The sequence below is a fragment of the Hyposmocoma kahamanoa genome, unplaced genomic scaffold, assembly GCF_003589595.1.
Source record: "Hyposmocoma kahamanoa isolate Upper Pololo Valley unplaced genomic scaffold, ASM358959v1 80, whole genome shotgun sequence".
Classification (NCBI taxonomy): domain Eukaryota; kingdom Metazoa; phylum Arthropoda; class Insecta; order Lepidoptera; family Cosmopterigidae; genus Hyposmocoma; species Hyposmocoma kahamanoa.
Genome location: NW_020654051.1, coordinates 10,653,450 through 10,666,837, shown reverse-complemented (window position 1 = coordinate 10,666,837; position 13,388 = coordinate 10,653,450). Strand labels below are relative to the sequence as shown.

The window sequence follows — 13,388 nt, the reverse complement described above, 5'->3', positions numbered from 1 at the left end:
ACAACATTTAACATGCAACAAATATTTTAATTTAACATCTTGTATCAAAATACTTCTCATCCGTGTAAGACCATCTATCTATCTATATGTAATTAATAAATCTAAAAAATCTAAATAATAAAAAATCTAAATAAGTATTTTGTTAATGTCATATAAACTTTGTTGTACATTAATATATCATCATTACCACCATCAACATCATCATCATGATCACCATTATCATCAGCATCATTACCATTCACATCATCATCACAATCATCGTCATTATCACTACAAACATGATCGTCATCATCACCACCATCATCATCGTCACCACCGCCATCATCACCACTATCACCACCTAATTGTTATATTTCAAGTAAATGTTTGGCTTAAAGTAATTATTTGACTTAAAAGTAGACGAGAATGAGAGCGACAATAATGATATTTGGATACATTTTTAATTGTCAAGTGCGTAAAATGTACTGGACCGTTATAAAAGTGCATGGATTTTAAAGTTCCCTTTATCTAATTGATGTACAATAAATATCGAGTTCTTAGGTTTTCGCGATTATTACACATAGGAAATGAAACTATTTTTCCGGATTTAAATCGCGTATAATTGTTTTTTCAAACAAACCGACGTTTCGGGCCCTTTACAGAAATATTTAAGTCAACCGTGACCATGGGACCTGTAAACGTCGAAACGTCGGTTTTTTGAAAAAACAATTATACGCGATTTAAATCCGGAAAAATAGTTTAATTTCCTATGATGTAGAATAAAGTTTATAAAACTATTATTTAATACTTATTTAGATAGATTGCTTTACATGAATGAGAACGATTTAGTCACTAGCGCTGAAATTGGTATTTAAGTCGATTTTTTGCTAAAACGGAGATGCACAGGTCACTGTGTATGCTCCAATCCGACAGGAGCTCCTTCTCACGTGTGCGAAGGATGAAGGTGATGCGGTATGAACTTTTCTTATTAGGAGGCTTTTAGTTGAATTGACACTAATGATAAGAAAAATTGAAACACATATTGTATTCCCAAGAAAACATGTTTGTTTATAATAAATTGGAAAGTTACGGTATGTATTCAACGTGTAAGCTGTTAGAGTTTATTCTCGATAGGAAATATTGCGATTTCCATGAGTGTTTAATTTTTTTTCTTCTTTTCTTCAAATTAGGGCGACGTGGAACCGGCTCCCATGAATGAGAAATTGACCACTTTTTTAATTATAATTATTTATTACTGTGAGGTAGTAAAGTATTCTTTTTATGTGTAACACAGACTAAGTAAGCAAGCAATCATATTAAATAAATAATGCTTAGCATTTATGTAATAACATAAAAGTTATTGAAAGAGACACATTTTTGGAGTTTATCTGAAAACGACCCCCATAAACTGACGCTACTCAACGAGTGATGTAGTCCTACTTAATCGACAGTTAGAAACCATGTGGCTGTTTTTAATATTAAAAAAATATTCCATTTTTCATACTATACCAACACTGGTGTATTATTAAATTAATATATTAATACAAATTATTATTTTCTTAATGGCGGCCACTAGGCTTGGGCCAGTGTCAGTTTTATAAGAATAATATAAAAAATATGGCGATCGTCGCCAGTGTCAGTTTTCCATTATACGTTACCACAGGTTGGTGAAGCTGTCACTGTCAAGAGTAAACCGTCGAACCATCAACGAATTTAATAAATTAAATTATGAAGTTTTTTATGAAGGATTTATGTAATTTTCTATAATTGTTTCTAATTTATTTGCATGCACATGTAAAATAAAGCCGATTTTATTTTATTTATTTTGTAAATGCATTTGCTATGGAAATTTAAAAAAAGTAAGAAATAGTAATAAGAAAATTAAACTTTCGATTTTCCTGCAGCTTCAATCCAACCTTCTTTTATTCTGAACTCATTGGAAAAACTTAAAAATTAAAAATACTTTACGTTTAATTTTCGAGTACAATGGAATTTAAATATCTAAATTATCTAAAACAATAATACACATACATTTTTCTTCAAGCAACAGCAACAGCAACATACAATTTGACATGAAATTGAAACGGTTGTTCGAAATTTGAGTTGTGTTAAAGTTCCTCGAAATAAACGGTTTAGTAATAATAATAAAATAAAAGAAATCAAGTTAACGTGAATGCTTTTCGCTTCGATAGGGACTTTAATTACAAAGATCATAGTAAGAAATTCAAACATTTCAGTACAAATTTATTGTCGATAAACATCAGTCATAGTAAATGAACATCATTATATTTGAGTCTAGAAATTTCTATGGAGACAAAAAGAAAACATTGAATAATAATAGAAATAGTAACTAAAAATGCAAATAGCCGATGGAATGTTATCTCACTAGTTTTAAAATTTTTGTTTTCATTCCAATTTCACAAGGTGTATTGCTACAACTTGGTATTTTCACGCTTTACGAGAGATCTTGTATGTACAACGATCGCCATGTCACTGTGGCGATGTTTGTAGGCGTGTCACCTCGATATGATAATTTTGATCATATCGAGGCGACGCGAACCACACCCCCATACCAAATCTTCCTTTTTTTCTATATCTATGCAAAAGACTCCTGAATACTAAGATAAAAAGAATGTTAAACGATTAAATCTAATTAAATACGCGCTAAAACATAGCAAATTTTTTGTCGCTAAAGGGAAATAAAAGACGCTTTTCATGACAAAATGTCACATAAAGAGACAAAATCGCTTAGTTGGCAACTCTGTATAGAGATGCGCGCGGCGGCAGCATACGCGTCGAATATCGTTGATGATTATATATCTAAATATTAATTTTACAAAGACAATTATGATAAAGAAGTAGGTTTCGCAATAATCTCCTTGTCTGGTATATACATAAGTAAGGGAGAGCGGGGCTGAACGTTCCGATTTTCAAATAACTTGGAAGATTTATAGTACTGAAAATGAAGGATTTGATTTTCAACACGTGGAAATATTGAATAAATGTTTATAGCTTTTTGTAATAGTATAGTCATTTCTACTAATATCTCAATAGTCTTTTTCATAGAGGCAAATTTTTGACAAATTTCGGAGTGGAACATTCAGCCCCGCTTTGGGGCGCGTTGTACCGCCTTTGAGGCAAATTGTTCCGCCTATATTATGACAGGATAACAAAGATTTTCTTAAATAAAAACTACCTTTTTATAATTGTATGTATATAATGTTTATATTATGCACAACTAACTTAAAAAAAAACAACTACATTCTTATTCTTCATTCATCAGTAATATTATTCATCGTTCATTTCTTTATCTGAATCACAGTAGAGACACATAAGTGACTGTATCATCTTGTCTAAATATTTGACATGAGCCCGTTTGTAGTTTCGCATCCTTAAAACAAAGAAAAATGGCCATCAGAATTTTAAGTATGATTGCAGGTCAATTGGGGAAGTTGTTCATAGGAACAACCAACCCCTCGAGGGAGGAATTTATAGCCCCAAATTATGTTGTTGTACGAATACTGACATACCGGCAAAGTAATAGAATCAATCAAAAAAATTCTCAAACGATAAGATTCCCTACTAATGTCACTACAATTTAGAAAAGTTACGTATGAATCGGCCTATTATATATATAAAGCTACAAGTTTAGACTCACTTAGAAAAATAGAACGCATACTTCCCGATACGGTGGAAAAAAGATATTTATGCCGTTGTACGCGGATAGGCTCCAAGGTAAAGAATCAAATATGAAAAGACCTGAACGTGGAAAATGTAAATGAGTGATCAACGGCCTGCTAAAACTATAATACATGGGGGGATTATTGTACATTTTTATAAGATACACCCTGGTCAATTTCCGCGGGAAGTAAAAAATGTTCGAAATTCAAATAAACAAGATGGCCGCCATACAAATTTCAAAGCCTCCTATCACGGAAACTATTAGAGATAGGTAGAAGGTGCTCGAAGGAATGTCATAGAGGGTAACACTGGTTAACTGCCTGGATTGAAACAAATTTAAGATGGCGATTTCAAAATGGCGGCCGAAGAAAAACTTGCTTTGATCCAGCTGAAAATTGGCATGCGAGGGTCTTTAGAAGTCCTTAATCACAATTTGGGGTCAAAAATTTCTTTTCGCCATTTTTTAATATGGCTGCCATATAAGTGCTTTTTTTCGTTAAAAGTAGCTGCCGAAAGAGATTTGCTCTGATTCGACTGAAAATTGGCATGTGAAGGCCACGAGAAATGCCATTTTCAAATACGGCCGTCATAGAAGCGTTCGTTGGCGGCAGAATAAAAATAGCTCAGATCCATTTGAAAATTGGCATATGGGGGTCTCTAGGAGTGCTTGATAATAATTTGTAATCAAAATTGGTTTTTCGCCATTTTTCAATATGGCTGCCATAGAAGTGTTTTTAGCGGCAGATGAAAATTTGCTCTAATTCGATTGAAAATCGGCATAAGTCTATGGGTGTTTAATAATAATTTGCAGCCAAAATTTACTTTTTGCCATTTATCATCAGTATGGCCGCCATTAAAGAGCAATGGTAATTTTTTTAAAGAGCTATGTTAATTTTTTTAAAGTCATAAGTGCCGAGGCCGTAGGCCGAGGTGTTGTGGAGGGCGAAGCCCAAAGCGTCCGCACGCCACCTTACGTAGGTAGTATCCAAAGACTAGATTTCACAATTGTTCAAAATGTAAGGCATACTTGCCGATGTAGTGGAAATAATATCTTGATATAACTCATAGCGTTGTTGTATCTCGACCGTCTCTCTGTTGGATTCTTTTTTATTGGAAGCTACGCCAAAAAGAGAAGTATTTAGGGAAAAAATGCCAGACAAAAGTTTCTGATCTCAAACTAGGGAATTTCCTGTACTATGAGTACCAGAGTAACGATAATTCTGAAGTCAATACCTAGAATACCCTGACTAGGACCAACTTAAAAATATTTTTTTCATAAATTGGCTCAAATAAGAATCTGGAACCTCCTCATCAAGCGCCCATAGTACTAATCACTGTGCCACCGAAGAGTATAAGCACACCCCGTAATCTGAAAGCGACCACGCGCCGCAGGCCGAGCCCGACCCCACCTAGGTGGGGTATAGGGCTCGTACTAAACAAAGATAGACCAATAAATTGAAATAAGAAAAAATGTACTAACGTGATGTTTTCACAGCTCCACGAACATAGTCACACTTCCGTCGTCGCCAGAATAAGTGAAATGACCGCCGACAAGACGCATCACCCCACGCTTTAACGACGCACTTCACATGTATTGCTATATATTTTCCTTGCAAAGTTATTGCTGTGAGAACAACTTGCCACGGGAACTACCAGGCCCGGTCTCCCCTACCATGAGCAATTCAAAAGTGAAAGTAAAATGCAGGTCATTTAATGAATTGTAATAAATAATCAAAATTAGCAATGTAAATAATAAAAATTAGCAATGTGATAATCGATACTCAAAAATAACAAAACGAACCGTGGTGGTGTTCTGCAGACCTCCAAGAACCGACTTATTTATTATGACATTACATTTAATTTTTAAAATTTCAACTACTCAGCTCAAATGAACAGAAAATTTAGTTTTAAATGTTGATCTCATTAAAACGAACTCTTCGTTTTAAATTTAGTAAATTCTTTTGAAGAATGATTTAAACAACTAAATACATTCGCACATGATGAATATTCCTCATATAAATTATTAATATTAGGACAGTCATTATTTTCTAAATTATAAACATTACTACTTCCTATTATATCTCTTATCCACAACATTTTTTCAAAACCTTTACAATAAATAATTTTATCTTTTAGGAATTCACTAACCACCATTTTGTGGTTGGCATATGGTATAAAACCTTCACTCCAGCGTATTTTCCGATTTCTTTCTATCCTGTCTACGTTTTATCTTTCTATATATTTTTTCTTTTTTTTTAATAACGCACACACTCAACATAGCCCCGCACTAGGGAAACCCTGTATCGCGGGTGCCAAGGACACACACATAGACAACCAAAAATTACACCCAAACTCACGAGAGAAATAAATGTAGGTCATACAAATATTTCTCCCGGCCCGGGATATTAATTAGGTCATAAAAAGGAAATAGAGCTTTAATTAAAAAGAAATGCACCTGATTATAGCGTGTAATAGCAATTTGTTTCACAATAAACTTGTTATTTGCAATTTTAAAACCCTGAACATCCACAATAGTACTCATATTAAGTATTATTCAAACTAGAAATATCACGATAACTTGCGCACAGTATTACTCAAAGTATTACTTTATATTCCACAAGGCGATCGTTAATAATTATACAGTAAGCACTGGTATTAATTACTTGGAATATCTTGAGAAGTTTCAATTTCTAATCGAACATTAACTGGACTAGTTTTAGTCGTAGTAATGATTGTAGAGTGGTACAACAGCTTGCAGAGGTAGATTCGTAGTGTGATATTGTTGCACAAATTGATAGATGTGACTGTGAACGAAATAGTACAGCAAGATGGTTTTTTACTTCGGTGTTATTTGTAAATACATTACACAAGTAGGTATACAAAATGACAGTAATGGTATCTTAATGTGCTTAATTGACAGTAATTATATTTGTTTTAGAATATGGTACACGACACAAGATGAGACGGGAAGAAAGGAAGAAATCACCGTTTTTGTCTTTTTAGGCATAAATTTAAAAAAAATTTAAAAAAAGAGAGGGTTTTGTGAGCGCTGACGTACTGGTCGAAACCTCTCGAATCCCTACTACTCTCGTGTTCATAAGTGTTGAGACAGATTTTGCCTTTAAAAAATTAAACAAAATAATACTGGCAGTTGTTTTATCTATAACGAACCACGGTGGTTGTTGTCACAGTGAGTGAAGATGAGTGAAGAAACTATAACAGATTTAGTTTAATTACTTTACAAATGAACGCTTTCCGTTCATATGGATCTTCGAATCCAGACGTTTGTGTGTTGTTATCTTGCTTGAAACCGGTTAGCTCTCCGTACCCTGAGTACCCAGTACTTGTGAATGGGTACGCTGGATACGGTGGGTAATTTGGATACGATCCAGCCGAGTTCGCCGAGTCCTTTTCGTTCACTGGATATGGTTGGTACCCTCCCTATAATTTTAGAGATAAATGTAAGCCAGCATGTCGTACATTTGGTATAATACATTCACATGATCATACGTCAAAAATGAAATTCAAAAAATAATAGGGGAAGTCAGCTCAAAGCCGTACCTTAACTTTGAGCCAAATTAGAACTGGTAAGACAATAGATATTAGTTACGACCTTGACACTAGTCAATAAAGCCAATCTCATACAAATTTACAAACAGGATCACAGTTAGTAAATTAACTAAGCCGTACCCAAATTGCCGGAGGGTGTGCCTAAAGTGTGCGTAAAGTTCTGTGGAAAATAATAATTGTGGAAGGTGATAACATTAAATGCAATGCGAACTGTGATAGGTACTTTTAATTTGGATATCTATTTATCAACAAAAATGTACTATTACAAAAACATCAACAGATATAAAACAAGATTTGCTACTTTTGTGGATTTTTAGAAGCCTTATTTTCTTTGAATTCTTTTATCTATAACACACCTCGTCTCACGATGCCTGCGTTGTCTTTCGTTTATAATTCTTCACTATTTACAAGAAACAACTTTGCTATTTATACGTTTCATATTCACTTTAGAGTCACTTTGCCTTCTTGACGATTTTATTTTAAAACAAAATTGAAACCTACTAATGTATCTATACCTTCAAACAAATATTACAAAAACACTACCAGATGTAAAATAGTATATTCGCAGCAAAGAAAGTAAGGTATGATCAACACCAAATTAACTTACGTCGCATTATTTTTCAAAACGGAACTACTTAATTAAAATTTTCGTCACAGGAGTGCGCACACTTGCGAGTTCCTATGGGTGCCAAGCGACTGCCCCGGGGAGAGCGGGGTAGTAGGCTATGCAGCCTTGTATACAGGAATCTATAGCATTTGAAATGACCGAGCAATCGAGCATAGCCGCTTTGCCTGCTTTGGCCGCTTTGAGCCGACTTCCCCTACGAACTACATTACACTCGACACTACCGCAGATCGAATTTAAACATTCCCCGTACTGAGTCGGTTCTATTGCGCGGCTAGAGCGGCAGGAAAACTGGCTTTATTTCAGAATTTATTTTCTTAAAAACGAAGTTAAAACCATTTCAAAAATATATATCGTATAATACTATACGTGTTCTATTTAGTTCAGTTGATTATAAAAAAAATCATTGGTATAATTATGTAAAGTACCTGAATACAGCGGTTTTCTTGTAAAATTTTGAGGTAAGTGTATGTTTTTTTTCATTGTGAAAACGTTTAGGAATCGTGTTATATCCTCAAGTTTACTTTACACATATTTTTACCAAAGTGATTGATTCGACACTTTCACTATTTTGCGGAATCTACCAAAGCCATTTGAGGTTGTATCGTCTCTTGAACAAATTATGTTAAAATTGTATAAATTTCCTATTTAAAATCATTTGCGCGATTGTCGTGCTATTGCCAATTGATGCGTTGTCATATATTTTCTCATACATTAATGCAAACGTTTATAAAAGTTTCTTTTACACGCTATGCAATGAATTTAAGAAATACTTAATGGTCACATTATTAGCGCGCTTAGGCTTCGATCCGGACACGTTGCGGAGGGAGAAGTCACCGAATTGTATACATGTTTGGTTAGGTAGTAACTATTTATCTGTCTGGATTTTATTAAGTGTCTTCTTGAGGTATTGTTTTTCTCTAATGGGTTTGACGTGTTCAATAATGATTAAAAAGTAAAACAAAATAAATAAATAAACATAAATGAAGAAAACAAAAAAAAAACCTAAACAGATAAAGAGTAAAACAAAAGATACTGACGTCAATAAACGTCTTTAAGCCGCCCGTGTCGCCGAACGCGACGTTGGGCGTGTATGCCAGCGATCATTGGTATGTGTATCTTGTAGCTTTCTAAAAGGGAAAAACGTATGTGTGTCCACAGGATGCATTCGACAAAAAGTGAAAAACAATAGATGTGACAATTAAAAATATCAAATTTTTAACATGTTCTTAAAAAGGATGCTAGTGTTTGTATTATAATTAATAACTTTTAGTACCTCCCTGTAATAGGAGCACCTTGTATATAACAGCAATTTATATTGCTATTTGGGAGCAACTTGTGCATAACATTTACAAATCACAGTACAACAATAAATTTAAAATACAATATACAAACAGTGTATGTTTGTATATTGTATTAACACCAACTATACAGATATAAATAAAATTAAACTTAACCTATTTTAAACCTTACATTTTTGTACATTTTAGATGTCGCAGTTTAGGTAATGGTTTAGTGAGAATATCCGCGTTATTGTTCGCGTATAAAATGTAATCGACATGAATTTGTTTTTGGCAGATGGAGTCGCGAATGAAATGATGTCTAATGTCGATATGCTTAGTGCGTGAATGATAGCTGTTGTTCTTTGTTATGGTAATTGAATTTTGATTGTCACTAAAAACTGTTACTGATTTGTCGATGTTGCCGAAAATTTCAGAAATTTGGTTATCGACTGTGCAACTGTCCCTGGTTTTTGCGAATCCCACGAAACAGATGATCTACTTAACGGAAAGACATATCCGGTATGGACCGTCAATCAATAGGATAGGAGGTGCGGACTATGGGTGTACCCATAGTCCGCACCTGAGAAAACAATCAGTTGGGAATCGGTTTTGTGAAAAGTGAGCTTCAGGTCTTTGGTGGCGTTGAGATAGCGGAACACCCTTTTTGCAGCTCGCCAATGTTCCTCCCCGTAATGTGCGTTGAATTGGCTTATGAGTGAGATTGTATGGGAAATATCCGGTCTTGTGCCAATGGAGATGTACATTAAGCATCCTATGAGCTGCTGGTGAGGTAAGTCTTTCGTAGGTAGAAGAAGACCAGGTTCTATAGGTAGTCATGGGGATAGCGTCTGACATGCCAAATTTCTCGATGATTTGCTCAATACATTTAGTTTGATCGAGTGAAATGTTATTACCGATTCGTGTGATACGCATTCCTAGGCAGTCTTTAAGCGTACCTAGATCTTTTACTACGAAAATTGCTTTTAATTAGCTCATAAAATTATTCTTCATATCTTCATTATTGCAGAATACGAAAAAGTCGTCTACAAAGACGACTACGCTGAGCAGGTTGTCATCATCTATCTTGTAATAGATGCAGTGTTTCTTCTCTTTCTTCTCTATACTCTTAAAAGAAAGTTTCTCCACAGCTTCACATTCAATTTTGACATTAAACACAAAGATTTTCTAAGTAGACAAACTTTTTTGTTTCATTTTCTGCACTGATGAAACCCTCTAGCTGTTCCATATAAATTTGCTTATCTAAATATCCGTTAAGAAATGCAAAATTTCCACATTCGGCAACTGACTGGGAAAATGTCACACATGGCGTAGTAGATGTAGATTTATTTATTTATAAGTGCTTTACATGTGTTGTCGTTACAAAAATATACTTATACATTAACAAACACATGCACCTTGACAGGCATCGCAACATGGAAAGGGAGAGGGGCAGACATTAATTATAATTTATCTTGGAGATAGATACTCGTCCACGTCATAATAACTTTTAGAAATTAATAATTTTTTCAATACATTAGTGAATTTGTTTATGTTTGATTCTGATTTTAAATATTCTGGGAGTTTGTTATAGATTTTTATTGATATAGAATGAGGTCCGGAACTATGTATCTTCAATTTAGATATCGTTTGTATTAAGTTATTTTTATTTCGCGGAATGTGATGTTGGGGGGTGTGTGGTTGGGCGTCTCCGATCGATGTTGGTATCAATGTTTACACCTAGCAGCGAAAAGTGGGGCACGCATTCAAATTTTTAACCGACTTCAAAAAAGGAGGAGGTTCTCAATTCGACTGTATGTTTTTCTCAATTCGACTGTATGTTTTTTTGCATGTATGTTACGCGATAACTCCGGTATTTGTGAACCGATTTTCATGATTATTTTTTAGTTGGAAAGGGGGTACTTCCATAGTGGTCCCATTTCATTTTGAAGGAAATCATCCGACTCTAAGGGTGGCTGTTCACGCATGAAGATTCATTTTTATAAATAGCGCCTAAATTTTCTTCAGGACCATTGACTTACAATTATATGGACGTCGGGTCCGCGCTAAAAAGTGTCCGAACTTGTAAGGCGTTAAAATCGTATACAGAGCGTCAAACTCCGCTTTAGTCTTCGTTTGTTCGACTGACAGCGCGCTTGTCAATGATGCCATATTGTGTAGTAAAATCTTGTAAAAATTACTCAACTAAAGTGAAAAAACAGGATGGTATATCATATTTTCAGTAAGTACTACATTGTGTTATCATAGTTATCATTTAAAAGTGTAATTTTATGCACTCGTATATTTACTATTTAATTTATATTTAAATTAATCGTAAATATAAATTACAAAAGCAATCAAAATAATCAAATAGCTAACTGTCTCTTTCCGACTCATTGCTTGCGTAAAAGACTGAACGAGACCCAACACGTCAATTTCAATTGTTTGAAACACAAGCGTTTGAAATATTTAGAACAAAAATTTCATAGAGTCGCTTTGATGCTAATGTTATTATTAAAATATTTTTAATAGGTACATGTTAGTAATACTTTCAAATATTGTTGTACTCTTTCTACGGCTTGGGGTTACGAATCAGAAGACCGAAAATACATTTGGCCGAAATAACGTTTGCATGAATTTCCATAATCCCGAAAGTATTTTTTTAGGTTTTTTTTTTAGAATATTACTAAACAAAACTAACTAAACTAACTAACTCAATCTTTTCTTTGTAATAAGCATCCAAAACTCCCTAAAGCACAACGGTTTTATTATGAATTGGTTTTCAGGATTATGAAAATTTGGCTTTACGTTGATTTTGAATTTAAAACAATTGAAACATCGGTACATTTCTTATGGCATGGCATAATAAACGTATTTATTTCAGTTTTCCTCGAGATCCTATACGTTGCTCACTATGGAGAAATATAGCTGAATCGCGACGAGAAGAACATTTTATCCCGAAAATATACAAATTTGTTTGCTCGGCTCATTTCAGACAATCGGATATGTACATAACCAGCAAAGACTTACGAAAATTAAAAAAACAGCTTTGCCAACATTGCTAGTAAGAACTGGTTTTTGGTGCCTAGGCATGGCTTATATCCTTTCTATCGATTTAAATAAATATAAATAAATGTTAGACAACATCATATATTTATTAACTTTCGCTGTGTTTCTTTATAGTTGAACAATAATTATAATACAAGAAACGACAAATTTGACGAAACTATAGCAACTAGTATTTTAACTGCTAACAAGACGGTAAGATTACATGTTTGGCAATAAATGAGTTTTGAATTGTGAACACATCAAAGGTTTTTAGCAGGTACTTACAATTATTGTAATATCAAATAACTTTTTATTTTTAGACTGAGAACAATAATGACAGAGCTGAAATCAAAGAAACTGCAATAACAAGTGTTTCAGCACCTGATGATATGGTAAGACAACTTCAATATGTTTCACTACCAAATTTAACTATTCCTAATCTTTTATTTAAAACGCATTTCGTTTATATTATGTGTGTTATTTTCAGATTTCTTCAGAAATAAATCAAGATTCAGAAACACTTTCAACCAGTTTATTTTCGCAAGAGGAGCTCATAACCACTCTGGAATCTCAGACTACATCATTAAGCATAGGATCGATATTGGACAGTCCGAGAAAAGTCGTATTAAAAAAAGATCTTCGGGCATGCAAAAAGCAAATACTAATGAAGAATAGAAAAATAAATAATTTACAAAAGATTACCAACCGGTTTAAAAAGAAAAGTATTACTTTAAAAAATGCCTTAACCTTATTAAAAAAACGTCAGGGTATTGAAGAATCGTTGATACAAGATTTATCGCAGCATGTAGAGGTAACTGATGCGTTCAATGCTCTTTACCTAAAACACGTTAAAAATAAAAAAAGACCTTTTGCTAAATATTCTCCCGGAGCCCTAAAATTTGCAATCACGATACATTTCTCACCCGCCGCGTACAAATACCTTTTTTTTTTTTTGACGGGGGAAATCTTTATGGATACCCCTGAGCCCAGGGAGACTCAGGGGTTATGTGGGGACTCTCCCTCCACACTGGAAGGCCTACCCCACTAAAACCCCCCCGGGTTTCCCTCTCGCCGGTTGAGTCGGCGCCGTGGGATCAGTGAACATTCACCACGACGCCGCCCAGGCGCCTAGCTTGCGCCAGGGCTCCCGCGCCAACGGACGAGTCGGTTGTCCTCCGACCCGCCCCCCAGACGAGTGAGGCCGT

The 13,388-nt window shown here is 34.5% G+C and overlaps 1 protein-coding gene across 1 annotated transcript in view; it reads right to left on the bottom strand.

Moving 5' to 3' along the window:
• The window catches only part of LOC113233734 (protein LIFEGUARD 4-like), a 92,692-nt gene that overhangs the window by 61,610 nt on the left and 17,694 nt on the right, over positions 1–13,388 (bottom strand). The window contains exon 2 of the mRNA XM_026468918.1: positions 6,898–7,101. The gene's annotated coding sequence lies outside the window, so the exon portion shown is untranslated. The remainder of the gene's footprint in view (positions 1–6,897; positions 7,102–13,388) is intronic.